We start from the raw sequence: 14,247 nt of genomic DNA on the forward strand, positions 1-14,247 counted from the left end.
TGTGTGTGTGTTTTTTCTAGTGAGAGAAAATATAGAGTACTTCCAGGCATTTGGGTCATAATCTAACCAAAGGGGGATGATATTTAATCCAAGAGGGAGTATTTGTAGTATCAAACTTCCAGAGCATGCAGGAGAGGATGGGATCCAGTAACAGGCAAACTAGTTTCATGTAGAGACAGAGACAAATAAATCACAGTTTTATATACCTATGAGAAGATGCTATTATTTCCTATTTTGCTTATACTTTGTAATTGTGTACCTCAGGTAAACAGATGGATTAACTGTAAGTATTGGTTTATCCCTCACTTCATTGTTGGTCCATGCATAACCGTCTTGATTTGTTGCTGTTGTTGTTGTTGTTGTTGTTGTTGTTGTTGTTGTTAAATTATTCATTAAAGCAAATGGGAGTAAGAACTTGGACCAAGCCAAGAGGGCACCTAACACCAGAAAGAGTTTAAAGAAATTTCCAAGCTTAGAGGGCTAACATCTAATTTAAAGCATAAAGTAAAAAGACTCTAAGAAAGAAAATGGAATTGATAGATTATCTGATATACTTCTACCTCATTTAGACTGTTGTCATCAAAGATGTACCCACATTGTACTTAATACATTTGCTTGCATTTCAAAGCAAGAGGCCAACTCCTTTAGTGAGTTTGGAATCTGAATTATATTGCCTTTGTCTCTTGATAAATTTTATTTTTTAATTCATTGGCAGGTGAAGAGGTGTCTCTAAAAATGGTATTGGGGATCATTGTGGGATCAATGTCAGTTCTGTAGACCTTGGATGCCAAGCAACAGTAACCGTATTTGTTACATTCCACAAATGATTCTCTAACATAATCCATCCCCAATGGGGATGTGGCTCTATGTAGAATGTACTTTCAAAAGTGGATTGGCTTTGCTGCAATTAAAATAATAATATGTAGATATATTGAAAAGGCATTTGTGGATTAAAAAGGTTTTCCAACAATATGCTGGTAAGGAACTCTGAAAAATAAATCAAAAGCAGATATTTAGGAAGTGACCTGAAACTTTTTTGAATTTGAAAAAGAGTTAGAAAAAATGATTGTAACATGGTAACACACCTAATTGTAGAAAACCTTGAACAAAGTAGAGGCAATTATGGCTTTTGTCATTCATAAGATCCCATATATCTGAAATTTAGCAATCTAAATCTATACTGAAATCTGATAGCAAAAATAAAGCATAATTCTCAAAATTTAACAAATCTCTTATCTCAGTCTCTGAATGTATTGCCAGTGAGTGTACAGCAAACTCAAATCATAATTGAAAGTACTTGAGCAAAAAGAGCTTTTAAATGAAACTCATGCATTTAGCCAGACATTTTTATTTAAAGAATTCAGAAAATTACAAATAATTTCAGGGTCTCTATTGTATCATTTATTCTGTAGACAAAAGCATGAAGCTTCTTATAATATTGCTAACATGAGTGTATATATTATAATACTACTACTAGTAATAATACACATTTGGTAAGTCTCTAGACATTTGGCATCATCTAAGGCAGATCTCAGAAGAACAGGGAAGCATTACACTGAGTTTTGGTCATCTGTTTTAAATAACTTACAATTTAATTTGACTTAACCAAAACAACATTTCAATCCTGTCATTAGCAAGGAAAAGAGACAAATATAACACAGAACGACATCTGTGTAATTCTTGATAGTGGTTAAGAAACTTAATTAAAATTCTTAACCATACAAAAATTAAGATCATAGAAACAATAGAAATCACAGAGAAACAATATGTGTGCAAAAAAATTATTTGGATCTTTTCGCCTTGCTAATAATGTTTTGGTGTATTATAATGATGATGTTCTACTCATGCTTTCTCTGTCTCAGGATTGTGACTCTACTATGTCTACCCCTCAACAATTGTTTCTTTCATTTCCACTAAATGGAACTAATATGTATTATTTGTATGTACCTACAACATATGTGCATCTGGGATTAGTAGTTGTTTATCCATCTTTTGAAGAATTGTTTACAAACTTTATAATTGTAATACTATAAAAAATATTTAAGTTGTCAAAGGTACATAGGATAATGCTGCACAAATAGGAAATGATAAACTAAGAATAGTTCAGATGTAATAGTATATTTTATTTGGCTTTATTTCTTACAGAATAAGAAGAGACTCATTTTGGAAAAATAATAGATCAATAGATACTACATTTGTACTACTGATAGGTCATTTAAAACATGCATTTGGAAGGTAGGTTTAATGCATCTACTAATAACCAAATATGAAATAATGGGACATGGCAATATCTTCTTAAGTAAAAACAAAACACTGCTTGATTGCAACTGTAAAATGGTAGCTCCCTAAATAACGTGTTAAAAATATTTCATTACTAAAATAATCTATTAAGAGAGAGAAAAAATAAATAGGATCTCTTTTTGAGATCCATTTACCTTTCCTTAAGTTTACTTCAATGAAACAGACATGGTTAAATGTTCTCAGTTTTAGTTGATCTTCTCCTTATTTTGCAAATAATATATTCAGTTGTTTGGAAATACTCGTGGAGAGAATAGCAGTATTGTAAGCTCTAGCAAGGTGGCAAGCTTCAGATGGTCAGTAAAATGATGAATATATCAATGGTTCTCTATATTGGCTGCACATTAGAACTGGCTGTGCCTGGTATGATTTGTAAAGCCCAATTGCCTGGGTTCGACCCCTAGGAATTCTGACATAATTGGATTGGGAACCGGCCAAGACAAATATGTTCTGCATGCTGGGTTAGTCACTGGCAAGTAGCTACTTTTAATAACCCCATTTTTTTCAAGAAAAAATAAAATTTAAAAAAGAACCCTTAAATCATTTTAGAATTGGAAAACTCATAACATGTTTTAACAAGGGAACAGCATTAGAAAACAGATCTATTAAATCTATTAAATGTTTTTTATTTAGGTAAACACACAAATTGTTAAAAAGAAAACCGTAGGTATCTCTTTTATACTGTGATCTAAAATGATCACATCAAAGGTTTTACAATATGCTTGTAAGAAATTTATGTAGATGTCAAATTAAAAACTTCCCAAACGGTCCCAAACCATAATTTAATATGGTTAAATTATTATTTTATTTTGCCTTCTTAAATACCTGCTCCAAAACCCAACTACTTAAACTGACCTAATTCTCTTGCCATAATTCTACCTTTCTCCATGTAAAGTTGTCTTTGAAGGTAATTGTACAGATGAGTCCCAGAAGGCTTACTGAACTGTTTCCCCACTTTGCCCATCAAATGAGGTTCAATTACACTCAACAGGAGGAATAGGTATGTGTGTGGTTTGGTACCCAAGCAAACAATACTTACGACATCAATTGCTCCCTTGGCTTGGGCAAATGGTGGGCAAAAGTATGCAAAATAGCTATCAGCTTTCAGTGAACTGGGAGGCCTAGCATTTGCTCAGTCATCTTGTCATTTACCTATTTCCAGAGTAACTAGATGATAATGTATTTAAAGAGCCATGCCTCTAACCTTTTTCTCTACATCAGATTCTCAACAGAGTAGATGTGAAGGTGGATCTATCAAAATCACTTGAATAAAGATCTCCTTTTTTTTTTTTAATACAAACTCAAAGTCCCCTTTAGCAGACATCTACTTATCCTTAAGCTTGTCACCCTTGTTTCTTAGGCAGCAATGTTGTGAGGGATAAGATGATAACAACTGTACCACAACATTTAAATCACTCTGTGAATTCTAGTGACCGGATATTTTAATGTGAGTTCTGAATGAGTTTTCTTGTATAATAAATAGGTTTGGGAGTTAGACAGTGTCTATATTCTAATCATGATTTGACCTACATGAACCCCAGTCCTTTATTGCAGTAATGGAGAAAACGGTATCTGCCACTTAGGAATGTTTTAAGAACCGAATATGAAATATTAGGTCCACAATACTTACTTAGAATTTATTAGTTCTCAATTCTTTCACTTCCCACTAAATTCTAGGGAAATGTATGGGGAACCTGGACATGGACATGAGTGGAATAAGATCTACTGAGGACATTATTGTGTCTTACAGCAAAGCAGAATCATACAAGTTGAAAGGTCTGATTACAAATTATTCGTGACTGGTCCCATTTTCCAGAGTAGGGATTAAAAGCATAGTTAGAACAAGAGTTCAAGTCTCTTGTCTGTTATGAGATTCAGAAAAAATATTCTTGACACCAAAATGTATCTTTTATAAATATGTAATGATTTATTGAGTTGTAGGAAAATTATTAAAGTATTACCATATCTAAGTCTATCACCTCTACTAAATAAAGCCAAAACATTACATTAGCAAGGTTGGTCTGGACATAGGTTGGTACAAAGATGTTTTCATGACTCTAGACTCAAGATGTAACCAACCTGTGGTTGCTTCTTTTACTGTTAATGATCCTTTTCTAAATTGTAACTGAGAAAAATATTAATGCTTTACACAGAAGTAGTAACACTAAAATTTCTGAAAACTTTTTTTCAGAATTATTAAGATACAAAAGGAAAATATTGGAAACATATATCCCTGTGATATGAATTAACAGTCATATTTGTATACTTTTCTAGTCTTTTTAAATAGAAAAATAGACAGATGGAGTATATCTAAATCTCCTTTTATTGCCACCCTAAATCCAAATCCCCTCCCTTCTTTCCAAAGAATTCTTACCGTAAGCATAATTTAAACCCTTCCAATCCATTCTAAGTACTATAAACATGCATATTTTACATGTATATTTATGTGTGCATACTCAAAGTAATGTTATTGTTTTTGTATGTGTTTGCATATTTATGTTACATGAATAGCTTCAACCTTCAACTATCATTCCACATATTGTTTAACTCAATGTTACAACTTGAAATGTCTAACATGGATTGAATTGACTGCTTGTATGTGCTGTATACTATTCCATATTACATGTACTAAATTTTATTTATGCATTTATCTAATGATGAGGATTTAATTTGTTTATTATTAAAGATTATATTCCTGGTACTATCCTTCAATGATACAGATCTCCTTGTTCACATGTGTGAGGATTTCTTAATAATATAAGTTCTGAAATAGAATTAGTAAGTTATTCAGAGAGCTACGAACTCCATGATATTATTTCATTGTCTTTGAAAATTTGCTGCAAATAAATTTGAATTATACTTCTTTGTAATATATAAAACTTAGATTTCTATTTTACTGAATTTAGCTAAAATGTCACCCAAAGATTCCTGTGGATAGTAGCATGTACTTCAGAAATAATAGGAATCTTCTTGAATCTTCACTAACTTTCCTTGTTCCATTCACAAGGTCATGCATAATTTTTTGACTTTATTTCTAACAATGATGGTACGTCCTTATACTTTGACTTTGGAAAGCAATACACATAACTACGTTTCAAGGTTAAGTGTATAAGACTCTTCAGCTTATTTCAAAATAGAGATTGGAAATCTAAGAACAAATTAATGCTTCTAAACATGCACAAAGCCTGTAACATTGAGAAAAAGTAAGCTTCCGTGTTTATCCATTTCAGAAATCATTAGGCTTTAGATCTTAGTTAAAATATTAAAATTACACTGAGCCTCAGTCTGCTAATTATTCTTATTATTTAAAATTTTAGAATATTTTTACCCTATTTGGTCTTCAAACCACTGAGGATGCATTGCAGACAATTATTATGCCAGAATCTGAGTAGGCAGTAGAACTATTGCTAGGATGTGGTCACTGACCTTAATGAAACTTATTGTCAAAAAGAGAAGAGAGATGCATATATAAATAAATAAATTCAGGGAGGTTTAAAAAAAAAAAAAACATTTAGTGTAGGTGGAGGATGAAATTATCCTGAACAGGCAAAAGCAAACGAGAGCCATGCAACTGTGTATCCTACACTTTGATTTTATATGAGAAGTCCTTACTTAGTCTCTAACAGATGCAAAAACAGGTATACCAGTTTCCTGGGACAGGAATAGTATAAGAAATGTGCTCTTTAACAAAGTGCCAGCTGAGATTTTTAAAAATAATAAAAAAAATAGCTCAAAGGTGCCTATTTACAGCTTGGCGTTTTAGGGAATGTAGCACAACAATGGTGATGGTGGTTTTTCCATGAGATCCAAAGGAGATTTAAAGACTATTAATCCCTTGACTTTAGCTGCCTGTTTCTGGAACCCTAACTTAAAATAATTCAATTCTGTGCTTCTGTGTTCTTATGATTGAAAATTTTAAATAATCTTTATGGGTAGATCATGCTAATTGAAATGATTCATAATTATAAGGGGATACGGGTTTCCATAGGCTTTCTATCACCCAAATCACCAGACTATGGTTTCAGGTAGTAAAATTACTCTTTACCTTAATATTCCAGATGCTACAGGATGGTATTTGTGCCAATATACAAGATGGATTGGTGGATATTGTTAGGGCAGATGCATTTTGCATTCAGTTAATATCAAAGAAAGGAAAAGAGTGATTTACTTTACACATACATGAACACTTACGGAAGACCATGTGACATGGCTGAACATAGAATGAATAGCAAATGATTTTATAATGAGAAGACCCTAAACATTATTTGGGCTAATTCTGTTATAATACTATGAGTGTTTATCAATAGTATCTGTATACTGGATGCCATAGAGCAAATTTTGTGATTTTTAAAGTAGATTATGAGATATACTTCTATGCTCTGAGGTTGTGACTGCAAAGCTAGTATTTCTGTGCACATTTGATTCATACTCTAGGAAACAAAGGGCAATTATATAGCAGGATTGATTAGAATGAACATATCCCAACATTTCCGTAATTTTGACAACAGTGCAGTATAATTTTATATTGCCTAATGCCTTCATCCTATCAACCATTCTGTACTGTTGTTTTATTTTGGAGAACATTTCTTTCACTATTTTGCCCCCTCTCTTTAGTTTTAAAATAATTTGATAGAGAAAGAGTGGAGTGAAGATTTTATGAGTTAAGAAAATATAGGATAGAAAATTAACTGAAATCTAGAGGAGTTGTCTCAGTGATGAAAAAATAAGTATAAAGTATTTACTAGAAGAGCACACAAATGATTGAGACAAGTAGAGAAGCCAATAAAAAAAGAGTATATGAATGGAGTTTCAAAACACTCGTAACTGCCTCAGCTTGGTTATCCCTTTGTCATCAAAGCAAATTAGATAACAGGCATAAAAATAGTTTGAAAAATAGCAGAAACTTTCTGTAGGTTAGTAATTACTAAGTTCTGCTTTCAAATAAGAAAGAAAATATCAACCTTTCATTTAAACAGCGTATTAGAACAAACCTTAGGGGCACCTGGGTGGCTCAGTCAGCTAAGCATCTGCCTTTGACTCACGTCATAATCCTGGGGTCTCAGGATGGAGCCCTGTATCCAACCCTGTGTTGGGCTCCCTGCTTAGTGGGGACTCTGCTTCTCCTTCTCCTTCTGCCTCTCCCTCTGCTTGTGCACTCTCAGTATCTCTCTCTCTCAAATAAATGACTAAAAATATTTTTAAAAAAAGAACAAATCTTACTTAGGCTTTAAACTTTTCAAATTCTACACACTCCATACTTTTATTTATTTTTGTTTCACAATATGCAAGAACTTGGTTTCCAGGTTCCCTTCCTAGTACAGAGATGCTCATGGGAAGAATTAAATGAGATAATGTGTAAGAACGCAGCACAATGTATATGAGGATACTTCACTGACACACTGGTATGTGACACACGCACACACAGAATTACTTCACATTGACTATAATCTTGTTATGAATTTATCGTGGAATGATAAGTTAAATATAATTAAGTCACATGAGCAGAAGATAGTAATTTGGGATAGCCTGCGTTATCATGATGTGATTTCATTACTTTGGGCAAGTTACTGAATTTTTCGGGGCGTCAGTCACCTCATTTGTAATGGTAACATGTTATTCTAAACAGGCTGCATAACTGGCAACCTATAAGCTTTATCATGGCTGTAAATAACTTCATCTTGTTTGCTTTGTTCAGCACTCACAATGTTTCGCTTTTTAATTAACTGCTAATTTTTAAGATATAAGTCATTTCACACAGAATCTAATTTCCTTTTATCAGAAATTGAATGTGTTGACCATACTGAGCTGGCATTTCTGTACGGTGACAATTAACTAGCTAGATGTTGCCCCTTGAGAAAGGCATGAACTCTCCTGTTTGCCACAGCCCCCTACTTTTCCATGTAGTAGGGCTTATCTCACGCTGATGTGCCACTTAGATCTGAGCCCTCTCCCTCTTAAATGTGTTTCTCATGGTCAAAATGATGTGTGAAGTGTCCATGAATGCTAGCAATCTATGCCTACTCACTACCCATGCGAGTGCTCTTTTAAGGGTTAGCTGCTAAGATTCATGAAAAATATTACATTTATTATTTTAATGCCCCATGCTTTTTGGCTATGCATGCAAAAATAAAAACTTACTAGAGTTAAGGAGGTAATCGGTGCCATGACAAAAATCTATTCATTTATTTTTCATGACAAAAATTTAACTGAAAAATTTAAACTGCTTTGACTCTCAAATTTACTGATTACCTTTAGAGTATGATTATTTTCAGCTTATTTTAGTTTGCCTGATACGCATTGACAATGATAGTGTTTCATACCACCTGACAAGGTATCTACTAATGCTAAAATAAGCTTTCTACCTCCATTTTATATGTTAACAAAGATCCTGCCCAAGCAGTAACTCCAACCATAATTTATCAGCTGCAGACTTCAGCAGCAGCACCCGGTGACCACGAAAATATAAGATGATGCCAACAAGGTCAGAATATATAAAGAGGTATGCCAAATTTGGTTGGCTAATGTGCTATTGTGAAGAAAAGCCTTAAGATAATGAGTTTCCAGGTCTGTAAATCTCACTGTAGAAAAACTCCATTATAATGTTACCTCTAAGAATTCTGTTCCATGGCATATAATGCAATGAGAAAAATGTCATGAAATACTAGATTTTGGTGAGAAAAAGAAATTAAAAACCACACACACGCACACACACATTATTAAATTATGTATGCAAACTAAAACCATCTAAAACAAGATCATATCTTTGTTTAGATGGAATAGGGCATATTAACAATGACTTTTGAGGGATCCCTGGGTGGCGCAGCGGTTTGGCGCCTGCCTTTGGCCCGGGGCTGATCCTGGAGACCCGGGATCGAATCCCACATCGGGCTCCCGGTGCATGGAGCCTGCTTCTCCCTCTGCCTGTGTCTCTGCCTCTCTCTCTCTCTGTGTGACTATCATGAATAAATAAATAAAATCTTTAAAAAAAAAAAAAAAACAATGACTTTTGAGGTTTTTTAAAATATGTATGTTTCGCAGCATTATTTTTTTAAGATTTTATTTATTTATTTGACAGAGAGAGAGGAGCACAAGTAGGTAGAGTGGCAGGCAGAGGGGAAAATCAGGCTCCCCAATGAGAAGAGAGCACAATGTGAGGCTTGATCCCAGGACCCTGGGATCACGATCTGAGCCAAAGGAAGATACTTAACTAACTGAGCCACCCAGGTGCCCCAACTTTTGAGTTTATGGGGTTTAAAAAAATATATGTATATATATCATTTTATTTAGAATGATGCAAATGACTACTGAACAATTACGTTTATATGTGTTCATATCAATCATGAAATAAAAACACTAAAAAAGAGTAATATACATATATGAGATATTTGCTCAGCATATTCCCATGAGGATGTTATTGATTTGTTTTAAAGTAGTGTTTTATGGTCTTCATTCAGCCAGGTAAAGGATAGCAGAATCAACTATCCTGCTGAGTCAGGGACAAAGTGAGAATCAAGGTCATTTTTCAGCCTGTGTTTCCTAGCATGTCAATTACTCTTTTGCTTTGACACAAAGCAGTCAGAGCTCTACTGCACAGCCTGGGATCACAGGCACCCACTCAGTCATAGCCTGCAGGCTGCTGTCTGGAAAACCGTCTCTCTTTACCCTGTTTGCAGTCAATATAACCCGCGAGCAATTTTTAATTAGAAAATGAAATATTTAAATTTAAGTTACTCTCCATTGTTTTTATTATGCTGAAAATGTGGTTTTTAAAAGTCTAGGAATCTAAAGGGTACGTGTTTACTATCTCCCAAAGTTACCATTTATTGATGAATAAATAGCATCCTGGATTCTTATTTGAGGACCATACCAAAATATTACATTCAGGTCAAGTGACAATAGTAATCGTGAGGATCTCCTGAACATTATCCTGTGTCAGGCTCTGTTTTAAGAGCTTGATACATACATACATACATACATACATACATACATATATGTATATGTAATATATATGTATATACATGTATGTATATATTTAATATTTATATTATGTATTTTATATGATATTTTGATTATATTATACAGTATAATATTCTATATATAATAACTAATAAGTTATACTCTCAAATATAATTTAATCTTCAAAACAGCTTAAATGTAGTCACAATTTAAATCTTCATTTTACATACAAGACCAGTAAACAATGGAAAAGTTACTATAACTTGAATTCAAGTCACACTGCTGCTAAGTGATGGAATTGAATTACCCATCCTGTCTTACACTAAGAAGCAAGGCTTCCCCGCTACACAACATTGCATCTTTTTTTCCCCAGGAACAAGAACAAACAAACAAACAAACAATACTGAAATGCTAATTAATGAGCTCAGGTGAGCAGTGTAAAGAACAGCCCATTAAAAAAAAAAAAAAAAAAAAAAAGAGAGAACAGCCCAAAGCCACCATTAGGAATTGTATGTTAGATTTAGGATCCCACAACAATTTGCATTCCCTTCCCTTCCCTTCCCTTCCCTTCCCTTCCCTTCCCTTCCCTTCCCTTCCCTTCCCTTCCCTTTCCTTTCCTTTCCTTTCCTCTCCTTCCTTCCTCTTTCTCTTTTTCTTTTTTCTTTTCTTTTATTTTTTCTTTTCTTTTCTTTCTTTTCTTTTCTTCTTTTCTTTTCTTTCTTTTCTTTTTTTCTTTCTTTCTTTTCTCTTTCTCTTTTCTTTTCTTTCTTTTCTTTTTTTTTCTCCCCCCCCCCCCCCCCCCCCCCCCCCCCCCCCGAGGAAAAGTCATTTGCAAATTCTTCCTCCCAGCATGCTTTTGCATTTCAGGTCAAGTGTATAGTGCACCACAGAAATAAAAAGTCAACTCTATATTTTCAATTATTGTATTTAAATATATCTGTTCTGAATTCCACTAGAATCCCTGCCGCGTTGTGAATTATAGAGGAGCTTTTTACTAGAGGGGAGAAAATCCACCTGAAACTTGTATTAGTATAGTGTTTCCTATTTACTTTGTTCTAGGGTTTTCACAGTAGGATACATCAGGGAAGAGAATGTTTTGTCCCTCTCCTCATTTCCATGCAAAATTTCTAACATGTAATATCACTGGAGGAGTTTTGATTCTAAAATAAAGTTACCAGTAAAAAGGATGATAGTGGGAGCACGTGACAGATTCTGATCTAAGACTATTAAGGCTTAAGATTTTGCTCACCTGCATAAACTGCTGAATGTTTCGGTGCCTCAGTTTCCCCATCACATGTACAATGACAAAAATAGCATCTGTCCTTAAGGATTCTTAGGAAGATTAATGAGCTAATCCATGTGCAGTGTTATGGTGGCACTTAGTAGATAGACTCTTTTTTAGGGTTCATTGTCATTATCAACATAGTCATCACCATCTAGTTCTTTTCTCTCACTTTTGTTCATATTATCCATTTTTCTTTGGAAATCAGAAAGCAACTTCAAATAATTATTATAATCATGTTCTTTACAATAAAAGTGATTTGATATCAAAATTGCAGTTATTTTTCAATTACAAAAATATAGTGCCCTTTTACCAAATCTTTAACATTGATAGTTAATTTTAAAAGATGCCCTTGCCTTTGAATTTGGTAATAAAATCTGTTCTCCAAACTAGTTTCAGAGTTTTAAAAATGGCAGAGTGGGGATGGATCACTTGGGTAATTCATTTTGTGGTGAACACAGGTACGGGTTCCCTAGATGCAAAAGACATCTTTGAAAACCACAATCATCTGAGAGGTTTGAACTGCCTTAACAAGCCTGACATCTTTTTTTTTAATAATTTTTAATTATTTATGATAGTCACACAGAGAGAGAGAGAGAGGCAGAGACACAGGCAGAGGGAGAAGCAGGCTCCATGCACCGAGAGCCTGACGTGGGATTCGATCCCAGGTCTCCAGGATCGCGCCCTGGGCCAAAGGCAGGCACCAAGCCGCTGCGCCACCCAGGGATCCCCACAAGGCTGACATCTTAACTTAAACCTTGCCTCTTGCTTTTCACTCCTGGCATGCAGAGCTCAAGACGTAAGTCTGTCTCTAAGTGGTCAGTTCTGACTAAGAATCCTGTACTTAACAACGAAACTCTGGCATCATCTTCTGGATATTTTACATTTAGATCACATCAAACCAGTAAGCCGCTGATGGGGCTGTGGGCTTGCTCACACGTGGACCCATGAGAGACTCCTTGCCTGCTACCCTTTCATGTGAATGTGATGTACTAAATGCTTTCCACTGTTTTCCAGTAGATTGATTTAATTTCTTATAAGAACAATTAGAAGAATGAAATTAGATTAATATTGAGTTTAATGTTTTCAAAGCCAGGTGTGATCCGATTTGCCATTTGCCATTTAAAAGAATGAGAGAAAATGAGTCTGGCAGATAAGTGAGGAGTTTATTTTATTTTATACTTTTTTACATATAATGTTCCCTGACTCAGAGAACTATAACACTCTCCATCCATGCTACCAAATCAGAAAACAAGGCATGCACTGTTTCCTCACTGTCTATAACTATAACCCACCAACAGGTTGCAACAATTTGACATCCTGATTATCTTCATAGTTTTAACTTACCTTTGACTACAGTAGTACCATCCTGTTCTACAGCATCATCACGTCATACCTGGAAAAAGCCTCCTGTAGGTCTCCTCACAGTCACTGCTGACCCTTCCAATCAATTCTCCACAAGGTGGCTTATTATCCTTAGAAAATACATCTACCTCTACCCTTCCCAACTCCATTCTCTTCTGTTCATACCCACTCCTTATGCTGCTCTCATCCCTGTTTAAAGCCTTTCAGCAGGGGCATCTGGGTGGCTCAGTGGTTGAGTGTCTGCCTTTGGCTCAGGTCATGATCCCAGAGTCCTGGAATCGAGTCCCACATTGGGCTGCCGGCGAGGAGCCTGCTTTTCCCTCTGCCCATGTCTCTGCCTCTCTCTCTGTGTGTTTCTCATAAATAAATAAATAAAATCTTTTTTTAAAAAAAGAAGTTCCTCAAAACCTGCTCCATACCTACATTCCTCTTGCCTTTCCTGGAGGACTAAATTGCTCTAGTAGGACTCTACAGGTTTTACGTCTCTTCCTGCCACGGGGCTCTAGTGCAGTCTTTTCCCTCTACCAGAAGTGCATCCTCCCTTTCCCCTCTGTCTAGGAAAGTCTTAAATTAAGCCACTCTGACATTAAGCTCCATCATTATTTCCTCAGTCATGCCTTTCCTGGCCAACCCTGGTAAGATCAAATCCCATCAGTAAGTGTTCTACAGCATCATGAGTCTCCACATGAAGGTGTTAAGCAATGTTACTCTTTTTCACTGAATTAATTGACTTTTTCAATAACATCATCTTCCACTTCCACTAAACTGTTCGTTCTTTGAGGTCAAGAACTAGGGTATTATTTTTGTTTTTGGGGGGATTTGGTTTTTTTTAAGATTTGTTTTATTTTATTTATTTGAGAGAGAGAGAGCATGCACACATGCAAGTGAGCTGAGCAAAGGGCAAAGGCAGAGGGAGAAGCAGACTCCTCACTGAGCAGGGAGCCCCACTGGGAGTTGGATCCCAGGATCCTAGCATCATGATCTGAGTGAGCCCTGAGCTGAAGGCAGGCACTTAACCCACTGAACCACCCAGGCACCCCTTATTTTTTTGTTGTTCACCTCTTTTACCATAGTCTCTCACACAATACCTGGTATAAAATACAAAATCAATGACTGGTTTTTAATTGATTCTTGAATGAGTGAAAAAATGAAGTTTTCCTCTTTTAACTATCATATAGCTCTCAGGTTAGAAATGTTAGCATAAGATGGTAATGTGTCATCCTCCTTCTTAGTGGAAAATAGTAAACAACAGTTCTCTTCATATTTTCTACACTTCCCAGTTCAGGTGGAGTTCTCACTCTATTCATATTTGAATCTCAACACTTGAAGTAGTGCTTCTCTCATGA

This window comes from Canis lupus, chromosome 1, assembly GCF_003254725.2.
Source record: "Canis lupus dingo isolate Sandy chromosome 1, ASM325472v2, whole genome shotgun sequence".
Lineage (NCBI taxonomy): Eukaryota > Metazoa > Chordata > Mammalia > Carnivora > Canidae > Canis > Canis lupus.